Genomic DNA, 22,182 nt, shown 5'->3' with positions numbered 1-22,182 from the left:
ATGTTTCTTGAACACAAATAACACAAAATAACGTAATTCCAAGCATTTTCCCATCACAACAACCAAAGAAGCTACAATTTGCAAAGGGGCTTGTCCATTCCCCTTAGGTGAAGGAAGGTGCTGGTCACACAGAGCCTCTGCTCTGGTGTCTCCCCATTATCTTTAATGCCAGAAGCAGGAAAGATGAAGCTCTAGGACTTCTCCCAGCATTTTAGTTTTGGCTTAGGACCCACACAAGCCAGTCAGCTAAACAGGATGCTGAAGTATCTAAAGAGATGATGTTAATCTTAATTCTGCATGACATTTGTTTATTTTCTTTGTAACTTGACTCTATCTACAAACCAGACTCTCTTGCATTTGTAAGTAAATACAATCCATTTGTAAACCAAGACCTATTGGCACAGCTGAGCCTGAGTGATATGACGCATACTGGAAGACGCCCTTCTTCTGCTGGGCAGTGACCATTTCACACGAAGCTGTCCTGGAAAACTCTTTGCATGTCCATTGCCGGTGAAGTGGTGGGGATGCTGAGTGGTGGGGATGCTGTGGATCTGCCCAGAGACCACTGAGTTGTGATGCTAGGGAGGCGAGAAAGTCTGTCTGCTTAGAGAGGTTCCTCACAGGCATTAGGCTGAGACAAGAAGGGAGATGGAGATGGAGATGGAGATGGAGAGGGAGAGGGAGAGGGAGAGGGAGGGGAGGGGAGAGGAGAGGAGAGGAGAGGAGAGGAGAGGAGAGGAGAGGAGAGGAGAGGAGAGGAGAGGAGAGGAGAGGAGAGGAGAGGAGAGGAGAGGAGAGGAGAGGAGAGGAGAGGAGAGGAGAGGAGAGGAGAGGAGAGGAGAGGAGAGGAGAGGAGAGGAGAGGAGAGGAGAGGAGAGGAGAGGAGAGGAGAGGAGAGGAGAGGAGAGGAGAGGAGAGGAGGTCACTGGGAACCTGCCAAGCTCAGAGCACAGACAAGGAAATGGATTTAGCATTCCCTGTCTGTGAAAACGAGCCCTTGCTTGCTTCTCTGAGGAATGAAACCATGCCAGCAGCAGCTTGTATTCACCTTGTCCAGATTTCTGGGCCCCACAGCCAGCCTTGGAAGCTGGACTAGTGAGAGGCAAAGGGCTTTGGAGAGGCTTCACAGCAGAGAAACTAGAGTGGCTCTCCACTGTTTCCTTCCAGAGTGAAGGCGACAGGCTATTTCAGCAAATGGGCCTGCTCCTGGGGTGCCTGGCATCTTCGGAACTCACTTGCAAGCCTTTGGTTTTTTTGAGATGTGCAGCCAAAGGCAGTGGTGAGGCAGTGTGTGTGTCTGTTGGGAGAAACTAGCCACGTGGTGGTTTTTAAGGCCTGGATGCTATGTCACCATATCTGTCTCAGAGCCTGTCTTCCCTTGTACCACTGCTTTACAGCCTGCTGTTGCCTCTGCACCCAGTCCAGAGTTAATATTTTATCTAGAAGTCCAGGGAAGTTGGTGAAAATAGTGATAGCCTTGAAATGCCAAAGCTAACTTCAAAATGTTCCCTTCCAGACTCTGAAACGCTGCTATTACAGTACTCCCTGATAAGGAAATGGCTTGGGCTAACAGCTGGGGAGATTATTCACAGAAATTAGTGCCGTGGTTGTCTCTGGGTCCTTTTCATCTTTCTTTCCTGAACTCCACCTTTATGGAGAGCGAACGCATTACTCTTCCAGCTCCAGGGAGGCAAAGTGGGAGCAACTCTCCAGCAAAGGAAAAGCTGCTCATCCTGAAAAGGTCTCTTTGTTCTTATTGCACACGATCATTTTTCCACCACGCAGCATAATTATGGGAGGGACAGCAGTGGCAAGGGGGACCAATGACGCCTTTTTGTTTAATAATTAACTCACGCGGTCGCCTGGTCGCCACACATTGCAGCCAGCGCTGCAAGGTGGTAAGATTGTGCTGGCTAGAGAGCTCAGCACAGGATGGGCAGTATGGGAAAGCCGATTTCTCATTCTTCTCCTCACTTCTGTTGTGCTCTGACCTGCCAGAGCTTGGGTTTCTCCATCAGCGACACCTGAGTTGCTGTGGATGTTTCTTCCTACCTGCTGAGCACTGTCCTGACAGCACTTTGCATACACTGCACATACTGTTTTGCAGAAACAACAGACACTGTAGATAGTATATTGTTTCACGGGGACTGTGTAACAAGTATTTAAAAGAGCAAAGCCAAAGTATGTAGCAAAGGCAGCCAAAGAGATTCATCTCATTGAGTCCTCTGGCTGCAATCAGTCACAAAGTTCTTGCCTTGCTGCCCAACACCACTCGGTCACAAAACTGCAAGCTTTGCAGCTCACAGATACAGGTGTCAGTAGAATTTGCTGGGAACCTTCTGCCAAACTTTTATTTCAAGTTTTAATAGAAGTTCATCGCTTCCAAATCATTTCCAAGGGAAGTGCTGCTTCCAAGTAACGTGTCAGCATGACATACCACTCAGGGGATCCTTTCTGTGAGCATCATAACATTCGGATGTTTTTTGAAGTCAAAAGGTCTTCACCATGGATTTACAATACTTAGTCATTAAAAAGCAGAAGGCTAACCATGTCTGCGTGGTTCTAAAGAAAACATCTGAAGGTTGCTGAAATAAAACATTTCAATTGAACAAGGAGAGCATTTTTTTTCCTAGTGAAATATCAGTTCTTTGAAAAGGTAGGGATTTAAACTTTTTATCCCAACTCACAACACATCTTTTTACTCAACACCTTGACAGTTTTGTAGAAGGGGGATCTATTTCCCATTCTGTTTGCCTTATAGAGAGGCAGAGACAAATCTTACTGGCAAAAAAAAAAACAATCTCAACAAACATCCTTTAAGGTAGTGAAAATTGCCCTAAGGCAACCAGTGACACTTGCAGCCAAGGCTGTCAGCTGCAGTTTTAGCAGCCCCTCCCTCTGAACAAGCGCCTGAGATGTCAGCACATGTCCTCGCTGCCTGGGAAATGAGCTCTGTTCCTATATCTCTGTCTATTTTAAGGCATATCCCATTTGCAGTCCTTTCAGCTCTCCACGGTCAGGAATGTGGCTCCTTCTGGAAAGCATCCACTTGGTGAGACAACTGTGCTTTGACTGAGGACCAAAGAATGCTCCTGTGGGGCTGGGATGCCCTGCCCAGTGCCATCAGCAGCACCATGTGTCTGTGAGCAACTCTACGCAGCAGGTTTCCAAGGTTTCACAACCTCAGCTCTCAGAGTAGAGCAGTGGATGTGAGAAGGACTTAGGTTTATACAATTCACACACCTCTCACTTATTCCCAGTCCTCATGCATCTAGCAGTGCTTCAGCTATACCCTGTTGCCCATATCCTCCCTACCTGCCCCACATCACTTTCTTTTCGAGGCCTCCTTTGCACTCTTTAGGCCATGAGTGCTCCCAATAGGTTATGCTAGGCAACTGCCACTCCACGTCTTGGGGAGGTTGCCAGCCAGGCTCTGCAGCTCAGCTAGTGCAATGACCTTCAGGAGGCTGGCTGCAAGGTGAAAGAACACAAGCAACTGGTTATTCAGCATGCAGGGATTAGCAAATAAAGGGGAAAAAAAAAAAAAAAAAAAAAAAAAACACCTTATTTTATTGCCTTCTGTAAAATGTCATTGCCTAAAAGTCAGATCTGCAAGCCTCAAAGCAGAAGCTAGGAAGAGCCAAGGGCCAGGGTAATCTCAGCTCAGAGTCCCGGAGGACACTTGGCAAGGCTCCCAGTGCTGAGAGAGCATGAGAACCAGTGAGGAGTGGGACCATATTGTTCCAGACCACATCTAATTGAGTAACACCAGTTCCCATCTAATTGAATACACTGGTTCCCTATATTTTCTGCTTTCTCTATGATCACTCCCAGAGAAACTCAGTATGATGGTGTCATCTCTGATTAATAGTAGGAGAGACAACAGTCCAAATCAGGAGCAAACTTTGTAGAAGACCAAGTTTGAGATGAGATCCTTGAAAATCCTCCCCCAACCAAATGTCCTACTGATTCCTGAGAGCCCTGGTGCAGATTTTAATTGCTCTGTGACCACTGAATATTACTACTACAGTGTTCAATTTACCTATGCTCAGAGCACTCTCAGGGCAGACTGGTTGGGCTGGAGGGAAACAGCACCTCAATTGCACCCCAAAATCAACAGGTGGTTGATTAAGTCAGAGCACAGATGAGAGACCTGGAAAGGGAAAAGGGAGATCTCAACAGATCTCAACACTGTTTTTGCTTAAGTACAACAGTGCTCCTGCAATGCCTAGAATGTAAAGATGGAGCCCAAGTTTAGGATAAAATGAAGACTGAGGCTAAAATTCTCCTTTTTTCAGTCCTTGAATAAGAAAAGTGTCTCCATATTTCTTCCCAGGCTCATCAAGCTCATTGATGTGTGACTAACTCTTTCATTGACCAAAGCGCAACCACTTCCCTCACATGATCTTACATAACTGCTCATCTATTTTGTTAATGAATGGAGCTTGAGAAAATTTCCATTGCCCAAGGCCCTTGGGGAAAAATGCGCAAGCATAGTCCCCACATTTTGCGTACCAGCATGGGATTTTCCTATGGATTAACTGAGTGCAGTGGAATGTTTTTTTGATTGCTGTCACCAGTGCCTGAAATAGTAAGCAAACAGATGAGCACCACATAGAAAGAAAAAAAAAAAAAAAGAGCCCCTGCCTGAGCCAGAGGAAACAGGAGACTCCCTGTGCCAGGAGGAGCAGCAGGGACATCATCGCCATGGCCACAGATTGCACCTATTCCCAGGCAGGTGGTCACTATCAGGCAAATGCTTCTGTGTTTGCCCAGAACTCTACAGAGCCAAAATACCTTCTGGCCTCCCTCTCTTCCTCCCTGGCACAGACACAGCAGCAGTAGCTTGCTCGTGTCCTGGGGAAGATCTAGTCCTGGAGTGGCAAGCAGCTTTCCCTGACCTGCCATAGCCTGGACAGAGCAGCCACGAACACAATTCCTATGGAAAGGTCTCTTAGGGTACTTGATAAGCGGAACTGTTTCCTCAGTGAGTTCTTCAGCCTCACATGGAAGGAGGCAGAGAGCCCACTCTGCTCTCCTTCCCCTGAATGCAGCGTAATGCCCCGACTCCCAGTTTGATGCTAGGCAGCAGTGAAAGGAGGTGATATTTCCCTGTTATATCAGCACGCCAAAGGCACACACACACGAGTGTGTACTGCAGATAGGAGCTGGAGGGAAGTTAGGGATACTTCTAAAAGCCCGTACTGATGCTTCAGATTTTCCCAGTTTAACCACTTCACTGTAGTGCTCCCTAAGTCACTTTTATCCCCAAAGTCATCCCACAGGTGGAAGGCTGGAGTAGGGGAGCTCTACCTCTCCTAATGCAATACCACTCAAAGGCATTTATAAGTGCTAGAGATACTGTGTTTCTCAGAAATGTGATTCATGCTGTTCTCTGAGGATGTACTTTGGAACCAAAGTATTTGTCGTGCATGCGGCATGAGCTCCCTGCTGCGTGAGCTGCAAATCTCGTGGCCACAGGGCTTGGGGGGATGCTGCTGAAGCTAACAGAATAGCTAGCTTGAATTTGGCACTGCACTACCACGGAGGATGGAAATGGCAGCACTGAAATACTGGAGGATATTCCTTTCTCTTTCAGTTCATGAGGAAAAAATGCAAATGCAGCCCTAGCCTCTGTAATGTCTGGTCCATGTGCAATGCTGAGAGAATATTTAACTGCTGGAAGAACATTCCCTTCCAGAGGATCGAAGTGAAGTTAATCAGTTCCAGACTATATTCAAGTCACGGGTGCTAAGAGGACAACGCAAGTACAAAACCTTGAGGATGTTCAAAGTCTTCTGCTACTCCTGGCAGTTCCATATCTCCATTGGGATGCTACACGGAAGTATCTTTTCACCTCCTCAGAAAGCAGAATCATTAACTCTCTCGGGGACAGGCCTGTTAGAGAGGGAAAAGAGCTGGAGAAGTGACAAACAGGGACTTTTTAGATCCTCCTTTTGCATCTGGATGGTGCTTCAGAAGCCTGGAAGCAGAGGCTGCTGCAGCACCTGAGCTGGGAAAGCCCTGAGGCAGGTCTGGAGAGGTTTCCTGGCCTAGAAGCGCGTTGGGTGTTCACCATCTCCTGGACTGGGCTGAGATTCTCATGACAAACTGCCAATGGTTGTGGTTCTCAGGTTTTGGAAGGTGCTCAGTTTTTGCCAGATCCTCCTCTTATACAGCAGCATCTTTTGTTATCCTTTCACCCTATAGTACAGTTAATTTGCCCTCATCTAATGGAGACTTAGGTATCAGCATACTTTCTCCCACATGCATCACTGGCTGACTAGCTAACGAGATGGAATCTGGGCTGTCACTTCTCAACCAAATTCTGACTTTTCCTAGCACTTCAGCATGGAGATGTTGCTCTGTGGAGAGGGGAAAAAAAAAAAAAAAAAAAAAAAAGTATTTCCAAAATGTGTTTACCATAAGCCCTCCTCTTTCCTGCTGTCTCATCTGAAAACCCCCTTGAGGCTCAAGGTGAAAGTTTCCAGTTCCCTGCAACAAACAATATTCTTTTCTCTAGAGCCCAATTTGCTTTGAGCTGGGAAGAGAAAGGAGGGAAGTGATGCAGTCTCTAAGTTCATTTGGATGACTGAGCACCTCTCAAATGCTTCAGCCAAAGCACTCATTACTGTTGGTTTGTTTTGTTGTGGTTTTTTTGCTTTTTTCAGGGGGCTTTTTTTTCTTTTTTTTTTTCTTGTTAACAGAAACAGAGATCTTACTATGCAACTGAAACCTTCGTGTATCATGAAAAGCTCAGCTACTCCTAGAGGAATGATGACTTAGAAGCTGCAATGGTAAACTGAATTCTGTCCTCAAAATAACAAAGAAGTAGTCTGTGTTGCTATTTTCTACGTTGGATTTAAATCCTCTGGAATGAGCAGCCCTACCCAGGCACTGCATAAAGTTTTTCCAGAAGTAAGACGACAAGCGGGGAGCAAGCTAAGCTGATTAGTGCAGCTAAAGCTGTATCACATTGCCACAGAGGGGTCATATGATGGATCACTGGGGTAAGTAGTCAGGAAGCTTCCCAGGGGCCAGGGAGCAGACCGGACATAGCAGAGAAGCCAGGTAAAATGGGCACTTGGGGAGTGTATAGGGGATGATCCGATATCACTTGTCTGCTGTACGCAGTCTGAAAAAGCAGGGACACCTTTGCTTTGGATTACATTTTCCACCTGCTCTGAACACATGCTCTCCACCACTGACCCACATCTTCAACACAAGGTCATGGGTCCAGGGATGGCACAGTAGCTCACTTGACCCACTGAGGGGCCACTTTGGAGCCAAGGGCAGCGTCCCAAGATGGCGCCCACCCTAAGATGGCACCCAGTGGCAGGCCCAGCCTGGGCCCTCCAGCCTGAGCCCAGCCCTTTGCAAGCATGACTAGGGTTCAGTGGCTCCTGTGCACCCACATGACACCAGAGCAAAGGCTAGGCCTGAGACTTTAAAAAAACATGAAGGCCACAAGGTTGTGATGATGGAAAATGAGCGCTCAGCCACCCCATAGAACCTGCATTATTAAACAGATGCGAGCACTGGCTGCCACCTGCCTCAGGAGATGTGCTTTCCATACATGCAGCACTTTTACAAGCTATGCTTCTTATTGGACTCGGCTGTTAAAAAAGAAGGCCCTTCGTCTGATACCTCCATGTGAACCTTCTTTAACACAGATTTGCCAGCTCTCACTTTTTCTTTGCTTTTCTTTACTGCCCTAGCATAGATCAAGAACATTTGCCAGAAAATAAGACAAACGCTTGCTGCAAGAAATAGCAGTGAGTGGGCAAGCAGGGACGCACAAAGCTGCATGGAGAGTGGAAGAGAATAGCTCCTATTATTTTGGTAAGCCGCTGTTGACCTTGAGGCAGGACTCTCAGGGAAAGGTAACAGCTGGTATTAGACAAATGATACAGCTAGGGAAAACAGAAGAGCTTTTAGACACACAAATCCTCCTGAGCTGAAGCAAAAGACTGTGAATATCAACCAATGTACAAACCACAAAAGTTTCCTGTGCCTCTCTCTTCTTTCATCAGAGAAAATGCAGCTCTGCAGAAAAATACCTTGCCTCTGGACACACAGCAAAACAGGGGCATGACAATATCCCCTGATTCAGGCTTTTCTGTGATGGTGTGGTACTTGTCCATCCACAGAAGCTGTGGTTGTTGCTGGAGCCACCAACCAAACCTATTATGGCACTGCGCTAGCACCCCCAGTACTTGAGAAGCAATGGCAGATGTCACTTCATCACTGCACACAAGCAGTTTTTGAATACAAAGCAACCCCCGCCTCACAATGCAGAATTGTGACTTATTCTGACTCCAGAGACACCAGGTCATCTCATGCAACTGCTCCATATCAGACTTCACTGCAAGCAGTCATTGCATTTTGAAAAACAAACAAACAAACAAACAAACAAACAAAAAGCTGTTTGCAGGCACTGAAGAGAGCTACCAGGGTTCAAAAGAGCTCAGCATCAGCACTGAAGAAGCAGGTGGGGTTTGAAGAGACATCACAAACCTACCATAGAGATGTATCTGATGGGCAGTGAAGCAAACCATATTCTGCCCTGTTACAGGCACAAGCAGCAGTAGTATATTGATTAATGATGGCAAAGCCTCCAGGGAATCTTTCTGAGATGCAGGCAGTTTACTTAGCATTCTGAGATCTCTGTTTCAACTTTAAGCCAGCAATTCCTGATTTGTCTGTGGGCAGACAGACATCTTGGCTTCAGTACTGCACAATGGGATTTGCATAGGAGACTGTATTTGAGTGTAATCACATTGTGTGTCACAGGAGAAATCCAGCCTATAGGGAACGAACCATAACTGGTACTTAACTAAGCAATTTCTTATTGTACAGCATGGCTGTTTTCAGACTTGCTGCTTCGGGCCTGTGTCACTCTGCTTTTCTTATTAAAAAATTCTAGGGACACTTCCCAGCAACGATACTATTTAGTTCAGGAGGGAAAAACTTAGGACTGACCAACCCTGTTATCAACAAGAAGGTGTCTCAGATAGCAACAGAAGAACCAGCATCAATAATGGAGAGGGGAGAGAGAGGGAGATGCAATGGAGTGGAGAGAGAGAGGCCAATCAACTTAATGAAACAAGGCCCAAGGTTAGCGAAGGGCTATTTATAGACTCCAAGTAGTTCAGCCCTGTGCATTTAGAGGCTGGTTCAAACTGGCTCCTTAACAGCAGTTATAATCATTACAGAAAAGCAAGAGAAAAAAAAAGTGAAAGCTTGGAAAATTCACTGCCGGAGGTAAAGCTTTAGAGCCAGGGCTGGCTGGAATCAGAAGTAACTGCATTACGGAGAGATTGAAAGGTTAATAGGAAACCAGCTGACACTGAAAGGGAACAATTAGAGAGGTTAAGGGGCTTAATATTAGATTAATGGTTGCCTGGAGGAAGAACAGCAGAGATTTCAGGAAAATGGAGAACGATGCACAGAAGGGTGTTTTTCATGGATGGAGAGCCCCAAATATACTCCTGCCACTCCCTGGATAAACTGGAAGGAGACAGCTCTGCCATTACTTGCTAGTCTCATTCAGTCTCTGCTCCATCTCTCTTCTCTCCTGTCTCCCTTCCTAACTTGCTTTGGGTTTGCTTTCCCCCTTTAAGCGCGGTCTGTGTGGTCTGTTCTCATGAGTGTCTTCTCTGTGTTCTTCACCCATCCCCCCACTGTCTCCTTAAAGGTCATGATAATAAAATTATGCTGAGAATTCCCATGGCCCTTTGATTCCCCTTCAGCATGCTGCTCTCCTTGATGGGGATTGGACATCGCACTTTTATCGGCATTACCCGTAACCAAGATTCAAGAGTTCAAAGAGAAGCTTTTTGCCAAAGATCAGATGACACGTTTGTCCCCCAGCAAACGTGGTGAGGCCCCTGAATACCAGAAGTGACTTTAAAAAGCTTCTTAGCAGGACAGTGTTGGACATACTGCAGGGAGTGCTGAGTTAGCACAATATGAACTTACAGGACAGCTCAATCACATCTCAAAACCCAAAGGGAGGGTGGAATGTGCTACAAGTGGCATTCAGCACATGGGCTGAGTGACCACAAGGAGCACTGCCCTAGCAGGTGAAGGGCCATATGTACATTGATGCCGTATGGGACAAAAGGTTAAAACAGGCCTCTTAGAGGAGAAGAAGGGAAAGGAGGATGTTCGATAGCTCAGAGGTTCGGATTGCTCTTCTGGAACTGCAGGGGGGAAGGAAATAAGCAGTTCTCCATCCCTGCACCTCAGTGCCAGCAGAACCTTGTCACACAGCACCGCCAGCTGCTGCCTAGGACAATGTTGGGAGCATCAGGCTCCTCCCCACACCACCCTGGGGGACATCTGAAGCCCAAGGAGAAATTCCTCCCCCCTGCAGGCTCAAGGATCTTTCCAACCCCACGTGCTTCTCCCATGGGACAGAGGGAACTTTCCCCGAGTGCCTGGCCCTCAACTGCTCCTAGTGGATTCAAACAAGTGCAAGCTGGCTGGATCCATCTGTATCCTACACTGATTCCCACAGCACAACCTCTCCTCCGAAAACCTCCCAGGGCAAGATTAGAAAGCAATGCACTCAGCACTTCCTTCTAGGGCTGTAAAAGCCAGGCTGGGTCTCAGACACTGCACAGGCACCTGATAGAAAAGTTTCCCTACTTGTGATAGTGACAGTGAATGGTCCCAGCACCGACGAGTCACGGCCTTCTGCAGCATGTTAGCTCCAGCACACTTGAGATGTGGCTTAATGCAAACTGCGGAGGTCACCCATGGGCTTCCAAGGGGAAAAGAACAAGGAGGCTCTGGTTGTTATCAGGGGACCACTCAAGCTGTTTTCTTCATTTATTCCTGACAGCTGAGCACTGCCGAGGTACTGCAGATTGGTACACAGACTGGAAAAATTGCCAGACAAGTGCTTGTGGATGTGCGTTTCCCTTCAATGCGGCTTAAAAGCAACAAGCCTAAGTGGAGAGCCCCCATTTCCATCTCCCACACAGCACTCCCCACATCTAGCACAAACCTTGCTCTGCACCCAGCCAGCCACTGTGCTGGGGCTGCACTCCCACTGCCCAGCACCTGCAGCCCGCTGTGTCCCAGAGCTAAACATACACTGCAGCTGGGGAACTCCAAGCGCTCTACAAACAGCCATTAATCCTCAAATCATCCCTAGGAGCCAGGCTTCTAATTATTTGGCTTGCCATTATCTCTGGAACTCACTGTGCTGTTCCTCCAGCCCTGGGATGAAGAAAGGTAAAACAATACCCACTATTTCATAACAAATTGCAAATTAAATCGACTCCAGCTCAGCCATTAGGGGAAATGTTACCTTTTCCATAATCACCCCCTGCAGGCAAGAGCCTGAGAAAATGTAGCAACAGCTATTCTTTAACAGTTAGGTAAACTTTGACATAAACCTGGTGTGACAGGCTCCAAGTGAGACAGCCAACAAGTGGCAGATTTCTGACAGCAGAAAGCAGGAATCCTATACCTCCTGATTCCTTGTTTTATCAAACAAACTGTCTCCCCCTCCGAGCCAAAGGTGAGTGCCTAAGGAAAAGAAAAGCAGCTCATGCCTTCCATTTCTTTGTAAGAGATTAAGGATCCTGAAGGATTTCAGTCCAAGGGAAAAAAATCAAACATTTTTCCACTTGTTTTGTTTTTTTTTTTTCACACCAGTAATGTGGGTCTTCAGGAGTCTGGAAGTCTCCAGTCTGTTTAGCCTACATAATGAACAAATGAAATACAAGAAAGCCCATCTCCTTGGGCTTTCTCCCAGGCAGGGAGAAAGAAGGGGAAACTGAGTCAAACTCCCAGAGTGCTATTTGTGAGTAGCAACAGCATAAACATGGCAGCACAATATACAACATATCAGTAAGCAAAGAGGTGAAGTTCAAGAACAGAGTCAGGGTATGAGAACCTACAGGGGTCAAACTCTGAGTAACCCCAGAGGCCTACATGGACAGAAGGCAAGGAACAAAACAGGGATCCCCATACCTTCTCCTTCTGAAAGAGAAGCCCTAAGTGGTGTGAGATGTGGAGTGAGGCAGACCCAGCCTACAAGGAATGGGAAGGACTGGGTAGCAAGCAGAGCCACAGCTCTCCTTTTTATTCCTCCTGTGTTGGCTGGGCTTGTGCAGATGGATTCCCAGAGAGGCAATGCTGAAGAAAAGGAGATGGAGGTGGGTGGAGAAAACCAGCAACACAAAGGACAATTACGAAGCAAAGCAGAGGCGAAGGAAGCAGCAAGAGAACAGGGCTGGAGCAAATGTCAGCACGCAGAGGAAACGGTCTCACTTCAATGAGCAGAAAGGTCACTCGCTTGGCTTTCAGAGCTGTCCCTCTTGCAGTCCTTCTCTGCCCTCTTCCTGCCTTTCCCTCCCATTACTGCTGCGCAGCCCTGGCCTGCTCTAAGGCAATAAAGAACATCCCTGTCCATTGTGCCCCCACCTCTGTCTCCATTCCAGCTGTACCTGTTTAAACTTCTTCTGTGGCTGGGAGATTTAATTACGGCTGCTTGATACAGCCTTTGCACTGCCTCGATAGTCATTGCTACTTCTAGGTATACTGAAAAGCAGAAATCCAAGAACGGTCTGCAGTAACCAAGTACAAACCTCGTGTAAACCAACCTCGGGCAAACTTTGTATGATGAAGCAGAGAAATACACTAACTGCTCAGCTCGTAGCCCTCGGGCCATGCTCTGAAAAGACCAGAGCGGAGCCTTGATCTGCAGCCACAGCACCCCATGCGGAAGGCAGAGCTGCGAGCAGCCCTTCCCACACAGCTGCGAGCGACTGCTGATACTCGAGCGGTGCCTGCTGGCCTCTCGCACGTGGCACTTGGAAATATTAACATGGGGGAACTTGCAATCAAGTGCGGATAATATTTCTGGAGAAGAGATGCTTGTCCAGCTCTGCTGTGGTTTTGCCCGAGAGCTGGCATCCAGGTTCACCTGTTAGAAGATGTCTCAGTTTTGTGAATCAATCCGGTATTTATTTCTATGGGACCTCCAGCCCCACATTGTAACTCATCTATCTTTAATTTCTACAGTTTTAATGACTTTCAAGCCAATCCCAAGGTAATCGATGACTGCACTGCTTTGGAAATATACTTTGTACCTTGGTACAATGGAACAGCTTTGCAGTTCTGCATGGAAGCTCTGACTCCAGCTGATTTTGCCCCGGCCAGCACCTGAACCTGTCAAATGATGTGTACTAAGATCACAAAACCCCAAACCACTGAAAGCTTTGACACAGCTTGACAGAAATGTGCTCAAAAAATGCCAATAATGTCACTTTCATGCAAATTGGGCAGAACAGGTGTCAAAACCTCTGTCCTACTGTACTTATAATGTGCTGGGTCATTGGATGATGATTGGATTATGATGCGCTGGATCATTGGGATGATGAATAGAATCCATTTGCTAATGCTGGGTGTTGAAATTGCCAGTCTATTATCAGAATGCAGTAGAATATAGGGAGAATAAGTGAAGACAGTGCAGAAAATCTTGAATTCAGTGCTCTCTAATTTTTCACTGCTTGATGTTGCCACAATAGTGAACTTCTGCCATCATTTATTTGGCTCCAGAAACTGAAAATTAAAAATAAATAATCGAGACTTATTAATACTGAGTGTGTTGGTTAATTATTATAACATTCCAATTCACCATAAACCTGTTACCACTGTGACACCACAGTGACTACAGAAAGCTTTATTAAATCAGTTCTGACTGATACTCTGCACAGTTGAACTAGAGGAGTTTCAGATTTAACTGGTGCTGTTCCACAAATCTCTGCTGCAGAGCCATGATGGAGCCAGAGAACAGCAAATATTCTGGCTGCATTCCATGCACTGACACATTCAGGCATCACATGACAGCTGTCCCAAATTAGGTATTATTCCCTGTGACCTTTTACTGCTGGGCTGGCCACAAGCACCAAGCAGCTCCACACCGACTGGGAGATGGTGAGAGCCCTTTCTGTGGATGCTGGCAAGCTTTGGAGCAGATATGACAGCAGCTGTGCAAGAACAGTGATAAAAAAAACCACTACATTGAACCTCAGCAGCACAGGTAAAAGAGGTGAAGGGAAAAGTGGTGAAAATGAGAAGTGGGAGGGTTCCTAGAGCCTGACGCATAAACACATGTCCCTAGCAGTTCACATGTAATGGGAAATGTGATCTGCAGCACCCCTGGGTCATGCACGTATTTTTACAGGGAAAAGGACTCCCACCCCTACAGGCTGGCCTTCAGCCAGTAAGGCCATCAGCCTCCAAGTCCCACAGACCATTCCTTACAGCCTGCTTTCAGGCCCAGGCTTTGGCCCATCCTGCCTTCTGGGCTGTGCATTAACCTAAATCGTGATGATATTATTGAGATCATTTTCCCTAAGGGTCCAGGCCCTTCTTCTGACGATCTAAAGATAAAAAAGACATTGTGAATCAGCCAATTTCTAACTCCTCTAGAAAAAATAAAAATAAAAAATGGGGGGGATGGGAGGGTGGAGGAGGGGAGACTTGAATACATCAGCAGACAAACATCCCATCCCACAGGGTAAGCCAATCCCACATCACTTGTCTGAGTAAGTGGGTAGGAATCTTCTTCCTACAGTATAACATAGCATAGCATGACATGGCATAGCAGAACACGGAATCCCCCCTTCCCAGATCAATGCCCCTCCTTAGAAACTTCCCCTCTCTGCTCAGCAAAGGGGTGGGTATTGAGGAAACCTGAGAACAGCCTCCCATACTGCCAAGTCATGCCCCAGCACAAGTCTTGTCCCTGCCACAACAACAGCACCTGAATGCAAACAGCTCTGCACCCTGGCATGTAGAGATTCTCTACCCATTTTCAACCTTCATGCTGTTTCCCATTTCATCACCAAGAATTTTCCTTGATTAGTTTAGTTATATTGGCTATTTAGTTTAACATTCTCTTAAACTTAAGAAGTCCAACTCAAGTGAAACTTCCAAATATATAATTTTCAATCAGAACTAGCAGGGATTCTACCTGTGGAAAGGCATAGCTCCTCCGTGGCTAGGGCTGCCTGACACATCCTATTGCAGCAAAAGGCAAGAATGTCAAGAGATGATTCCGGAATGAATTTACCCTTGAAGCTCTGAAAAACACTCTGTTTTGCAGTAGTGTACACGCCATTTCTGACTCCTAATTGTACTTACCTCCACTTAACATTCACTACTCAATTCCTCCCTTCTCCATCCTCCTGGTCCAACTCTCCACTCTCTTCTCTCTGCCAAAAGATAAACAAGGGCAAAAGGAGATTAAAAAATGCATAGTTGAAGAACACTGAATCCCCCACTGGAGAGGAATGGCATTCAAGTTGTACCAGATAAGAAAGAAGAGGGAAAAACATTCTAAATGGGAAATAAATGTGAGATTTTTAAGACAAGGAATGGATTTTCTAAGTAGAGAGACTGTTCATTTCTCTATTTTCTAGAAAAAAAAATAGACAAGTGTTGAGTCTCACATGTCCTTCCTCAGACTTCTCACAGAAATAAGGCAAAAGCTGAATTACTTGGGTCATACAAAACTTGACTAAACAGAGTTAACATCATTGGGGTACATAGGTTTTTCCTATGGCTGCACTTAAGTCACAAGTAGCCCATGTGGTACCCAAGGCCACCTTTACACACATCCTTTCAAGAAGGAAAGACTCCTTGAGTTAAAACCTAAGGCATAGCTCCTCAGAATTTTGTTAATGTGAGCAAGTGTCTCATGTCCTTGTACTTAGCAGTACAAACTGCACACAGAGACAGCAGGAGCGCACAAGCTCACCTTCCTGCTGCTGTTCTGGATGTTAGTAAATTAATCTGCTGCTGAAGAGCATTGCAAACATGTTCCAGAAGCAGTGTGCCACAGACAGTATGCATCATCTCCTTGCAGCCTAGTGGGTGTTAACAGCCTGTTTTAAGGTAGAGATACAAGTCTGATCAAGAGACAACTGTGTGCATTGTTACCCCTGCTAACCCCAACTTTTGCTACAGTCCTGCTCCTGGAAGCCAGAGTCCTCAATTCTGCTTGCAGAGCCTCATGTAAAACTGGCTGTCAGGCACTGATGAAGCCTTTTCACTCACACAGTTGCTTTCACTATAATCAAAGAGTGCATCTAATGGTCGTACAGCCAATGATTAGACAAGGATGGTGTCACTTTTCAACCAGTCCTGCTAGATCCAGCACAAGGTGTTTGCAAACAACTGAAAACTTGCTTGTGCACATCAATTCAACACAGAGCTGCCTTGTCTACTGTGGTTTCATACCCCAGATTCACAGTATTGCTTTTACACCATCACTCAAACTCTGATCTCATTCATTCCGGGATGAAAGAGGAGCAACATCTCCTGCAGGCACCATTTCTACTGGTTGAAATAAGTACTGAAAAAGAGTCATCAGTTGGAATGTGTCTTACGAGCACAAGCATTTATCAGTAGCTTTTACTTACCAACAATTTCTGTTACTAGCATCATGTCTCAGCACTGGCAATGAGTGGGGATTTGAGGGTGCCAGAGGCCACTCTCACTTCCTGGCATACAGTCAGCATTTCTTGGAACCACGTCATACAGCAGCCAGAAGTAGCTGTTTGCATCTCCAGCAAGCTTCTGCTCTTTGTTATTAAAAGCTGCCTATCGTTGCATTCATTGCAAGGTAAGTTTGGACATAACATTCCACAGAGAAAACGTTCATTCTTCATTAGTTATTGCAGATACTTTCAAAGAGTGGGACATAGCTGCTGTAAATGTCACTGAACTGGCAACAAATCAGGAAATTGGGTCCATTTGCTCTCCAAATGCCTGGCTACAGATTCCTCTTAAAAAATAATACATCCACCCACCAAAAAAGCAACAAAGAAACAACAAGAAAAACTCTGAGCTTGAATACTGCATTGAAAACTGCAAAGTCCAGACTTCTCAGTGTTGCATGAAGTTTCTCATGTGCACAGCAGACACTCTGATAAGCAAGCAGAGGAAAGCAGGCAGAGTCTGGAGCTCTTGGTCTTATGTCACTTTGCAAAAGAAGTTGATTTATTTACTGATAAAGCTCTGATGTTTCACGATTTGTGCCAAAGTCTTCTCCAACAACTGCACTTAGTGAACTGAAACTATTTAGTACGCTGTCACTTCTTTGCTTTGAAAGGAATTTTCAAAACCACACCTTTTATGAGACTTCTGTATGGTGCTTGGTATTAAATTGCACAAGCTAAATGAAATATATTTCATCAACTGGTTTATTTTTTTGGAGAGCAATTTCAACCAATTCCTTCAAACAATTTTAGGACCATTATTTCTCATGTTAATAACAACAGAAAAGAAAGACAGGCAGGGAACAAGCCATATGTTTACCCATAACACAATATACATGACAAAGGACATCTCTGAATGGAAACTTGTTAAAAAGTAATTAAGCAGACAGCATCATCCTGGTAAACCTTTTAAGATGCAATGGAGGATGCTTGATTCGGGAGCTGTGATTTAGAAAATAAACCATTTTATTTATTTTGGGGATTAATAATTGACTTTTAAGATAAAATGTGTGTGCATGCATATATCACAAAAATACAATATTTTTACATCTTTATAAGACTATTTCAATAAATTATAAACATGTTTACTATTTGCAGACAGCAGTTAAGTTGGTCCAGTGCTAACAAAAGATCAGTTGAATATTCCTGCACTGCTGTGAGTACATGCACAATTGAATGCAGTGTGGAAAGCAAGCAGGAAAAACTAGACTTGTGTGCAAGTTCACAGAATCATAACTGGGCATAACTGAGACGTGTTCAGACAGCATGCATGACTGAAGAACCTTGGTGGATGGCAGAAACCCTACAAGAAACAGTGGCAGAGAGGACAAGGAGAGGGGCTGTCCTCTCTGTGGAAGAATGGCTTGAATGCATGGAACTCTGTTTAGGGCCAGCTACAGACTGGTTGATAGCTTGTGTGTGGGGACCACAGAACAGGCCAGCAGGGATGATGAGCAGGTTAGAGTCAAGGGATCAGCATAAGGAAGTAGGTAAAGGCTTCCCTAAATAGCTGAAGAAAGGCTCTGAATAACAGGCATATATGGAGGAGGAACATCAGCGTCTCTGACATCTGCTGGAAAGGCAACACAGCAGGACTCAGGCAGTGAAGATGATTTCCTGGCAGTGTCAGAGGCCTCCACCTAGGCTGCACCAGCAAGAAGTGATGTTATACTGCTCTATCTGCTGCTCACCTGCAGAGAAGAACGGGATGGGGTCATGAATACCTGTTTTGGCTGTAGTGATCAAGAAAAGTGGAGTTTCAGATCCTTAGCAGAGTGAGGAAGACAAGCACCTATACTTTGTTAGAGCAAATTTCAGCTTATTGAGGCAGCTGGTGGTCATGTTTGCTTGGGAGACAGAACTGCAGAGCAAAGGAGCTCTAAAAAGCCAGTAGGCCTTCAGTGAAGACTTTCTCTAAGCATGAACACAGGCCATCCTGATGATCAGGAAAACAGGCAGGCAAATTGGGAAATCAGCTTGGCTAAGCAGGCTAGTCCTGACACAGGCAGGGACAGGCTGCAATGGAGGAATTTAAGAACACTGACAGTATAGGTAAAGGTCACAGAATCACAGAACAGTAAGGGTGGAAAGGGACCTCCAGAGATCATTGAGTCCAACCCCCTTGCAAAGCAGGCTCCCTACAACAGTCTGCACAGGCAGGCATCCAGATAGGTCCTGAATATCTCCACAGGAGACTCCACAACCTCAATGGGCAACTTGTTCCAGTGCTCCATCACCCTTACTATAAAGAAGTTCTTTTGCATATGTGTGGAAAGTGTGGAACTTTCTATGCTCCAGTTTATGGCTATTTCCCCTTGTTCTGTCCCCATAGACCACTGAAAAGAGGCTGGCCATGTCTCTTTGTCTCCCACACTTAAGATATTTTTAAACATTAGCAAGATCCCCTCTCAGTCTTCTTTTCTCCAGGCTGAACATACACAGGTTATTCAGCCTTTCCTCAAAGGGGAGATGCTCTAGTCCCTTTGTCATCTTTGTGGCCCCCTGCTGGACTCTCTCAAAGAGATCCCTGTCTTTTTTTTGTACCGGAAAGCCCAGAACTGGACACAGTACTCCAGATAAGACCTGACCAGGGCAGAGTAGAGGGGGAGCATCACCTTCCTTGACCTGCTGGCCAACCTCCTTTTAACGCACCCCAGTATCCCATTGGCCTTCATGGCCACCAGGGCACACTGCTGGCTCATAGCTAATCTGTCATCCACCAGAACTCTCAGGTCCTCGTCCACAAAGCTCATCTCCAGCAGGTTATCCGCCAACCTGTACTGATCCATGCAGTTATTCCTTCCCAGGTGCAAGACTCTACAATTGCTTTTGTTAAATCTCATCTGGTTTCTTACTGCCCAACTCTCCAGTCTGTCCAGGTCCTTCTGGCATGTCAGACACTCCTCCCAGCTTTGTATCGTTGGCGTACTTGCTAAGGTGGACATTATCCCCTCATCAAGGTTGTCGATGAAGATACTGAACAAGACCAGATCCAGCAATGACCACTGGAGAACACCGCTAGTCACAGATCTCCAACCAGACTTTGCACCGCTGATCACCACTCCCTGAGTTCGGCCAGTCAGGCAGTTCTCAACCCACCTCATTGTCCACTCATCTAACACATTTCCTCAGCTTCATTATCAGAATGTCATGGGAGACAGTATCAAAAGCCTTGCTGAAGTCAAGGTAGATGACATCCACTATTCTTACCTCATCTACTTAGTCAGTGATACCATCATAAAAGGCTATGAGGTTGGTCGAGCACAATTTCATAGAATCATAGAACTGCTCAGGTCGGAAAAGACCTTAAAGATCACTAAGTCCAACCGCAACATAACCATACTACCCTAACTCTAACAACCCTCTGCTAAATCAAGTCCCTGAACACCACATCCAAAAAGTTTTTAAACACATTCAGGGATAGAGACTCAACCACCTCCCTGTGGAGCCTATTCCAGTGCTTAACAACACTTTCTGCAAAATTCTTCCTGATATGCAACCTAAACCTTCCCTTGCACTTCCAGCTCCTCCTGCTTGTTGCCCATGCTGCTTGCATTGATGTAGATGCACTTCAGTTGAGACATCTGCCTCACTCCCAGCTCTGGCATTGTTTCTTTAGGCTTACATCTGGTCTTGTTCCCTTTTCCCGTCATAGGTAGTTTAAAGCTCTTTCAGTAAGCCCTCCTCGCTCTTGTACTAGGATTCATTTCCCCCTTTGAGACAGGCGAGTTCCATCTATGGACAACAGGCCAGTGGCCGAGTAGACTGCCCCATTGTCAAAAAAACCAAAGTTCCTGCCTTGACACCAGCCTCTGAGCCAATTATTCATTACTTGTGTTTTCCTAGCCCGCTCTGTGTCCTTCACTACCCAAGAAGGTATAGAACAAAACATCACTTGCACTCCTGCTCCTTGAACTATTCACTCGAAACCCCTGAAATCTTCTTTCATAGTTAGCAAGCTTTTCCGAGCAATTTCATCACTGCCCACCTGAACTACGAGTAATGTGAAGAAAACAGTGGAGTGAACCAGCTTTGGGAGTTTTCTAGTTATATCCCTGACACGGGCCCCAGGAAGGCAGCACACTTCCCTACAGCTCGGGGATGGTCTGCAAATGGGGCCCTCTGTTTTTCTGAGAAAAGAGTTGCCTACCACAACCACCCTTCTTTCTTTCCTGGCAGAGGCAGTCTCAACATGTGGAGTAGACTGCCTCGCCCTTGGTAACCTCTTAGGGGAGCCTTCCCACACCTTCTCAGTCACCTCCCCTTCAATGTCCAATGCCACAAACCTATTGCTTAAGGGGACCTGGGGATGCAAGATAGGCAGGGGGGGTTTGCCCATGATATCAAACAGGTACCCTCTCCCAGTCCTCCCTGTCCCTCAAGTCCCCCCACCAGCCCGAAAGGGACAGGCCAGTGGGTCCACCACTGATTGCAGTGCTTTTGCTGGCTTCAGAAAAGCCCTAAAAAGAGCTTTTTGTCAGCCCTTTTTGATTTAGATCCCTAGTCCAGTGCAGTCTTACTTGCTCTGAGTCTGGTCTCTGCAGAAACATTAGAAATATTTATTGTTGCCTTTCATCTTAGTGGCCAAGTTCAGTTCTACTTGGGCTTTGGCCTTTCTAATTTTCTCCCTGTACAGCTTCAGTATGTATTTGTAATCCTCATAAGTTGTATGCACCCCCTTTCAATGACCATAATTTTTCTTTTTCTTCCCAATTTCCAGCCAAAGATCTCTATTCAGCCATACTGGTCTCCTTCACTGTCAGCTTGTCTTCTGTGACATGGTGATGGTCAGCTCCTGAACCTTTAAAATAACTTCCTTGAAGAATTCCCAGCCTTCCTGGGCTCCCATGCCCTCCAAAACTACCCCCGAGGAACTCTCTCAACCATGGTCCTAAGGAGACCAAAGTCTGCCCTCTGGAAGTCCAAAGTGACTGCTTGATTCCCCTCTGTGGTTCTATCATTTCATGATAACTTTGCCTCAGACAGTCTCCAACCTTTACATCCCCCACAAGACCTTCTCTGTTAACAAACAGCAGGTCCAGGATTTTGCTTCCCCTTATTGGCTCCTTCACCATCTGTGTCAGGAAGTTATCTCCCACACACTCCAGGAACACCCAGGACTGTTCCCTTTCTCCTGTATTATAAATCCAGCAGATGTCTGGGAAGTTGAAGTCCCCCACGAGAACAAGGAGTAGAGACCCCGAGACCTCATCCAACTGTCTATAAAGTATCCTATCCACCTCTTCATCCTGGTTGGGTGGCCTGTAGCAGACTGCCACAGTGTCAGTCTTACGGCCTCCCCTTTGATTCTGAACCATAGGCTCTCAACCTTATCATCACTATAATTAATTTTCAGACATTCACATTTTTTCTTAACATAGAGGTCCACATCATCACCTTTCCTGCCTTGCCTATTTCATTTGAAAAGTCGATAGCCATCAATCGCTGCTCTCCAGCTACGCGAGTCATCCCACCACATTTCTGTGATGGTAAATATTATATCATAGTTTCCCAACAGCACAATGGCCTCCAGTTCCTCCTGTTTGCTACCCATGCTGCATGTATTAGTCTAAAGGCATCTAAGCTGAGCCACCTTGTGAGTGGGAGAAGCCCTATCACACTCTTGACCATACTCACGTGTTTCTGTAGCAACCAG

At 46.0% G+C, this 22,182-nt stretch overlaps 1 long non-coding RNA gene across 11 annotated transcripts in view; it reads right to left on the bottom strand.

Annotated features, from left to right (window-relative positions):
• LOC149919799 (uncharacterized) overlaps positions 1 to 22,182 on the bottom strand; it is a 50,130-nt gene that overhangs the window by 12,184 nt on the left and 15,764 nt on the right. For 4 of the 11 annotated variants that reach the window (XR_016471116.1, XR_016471115.1, XR_016471129.1 and 1 more), the window contains one exon: positions 15,169 to 15,239. This is a non-coding gene — a long non-coding RNA (uncharacterized LOC149919799). The other 7 variants (XR_016471112.1, XR_016471118.1, XR_016471120.1 and 4 more) reach the window with 4 other exon arrangements.

This window comes from Phasianus colchicus, chromosome 1 (genome assembly GCF_987193195.1).
Source record: "Phasianus colchicus chromosome 1, bPhaCol1.hap1.1, whole genome shotgun sequence".
NCBI lineage: Eukaryota > Metazoa > Chordata > Aves > Galliformes > Phasianidae > Phasianus > Phasianus colchicus.
The sequence above is the reverse complement of the archived record's forward strand: the minus strand, read 5'-3'. Positions and strand labels throughout refer to the sequence as shown.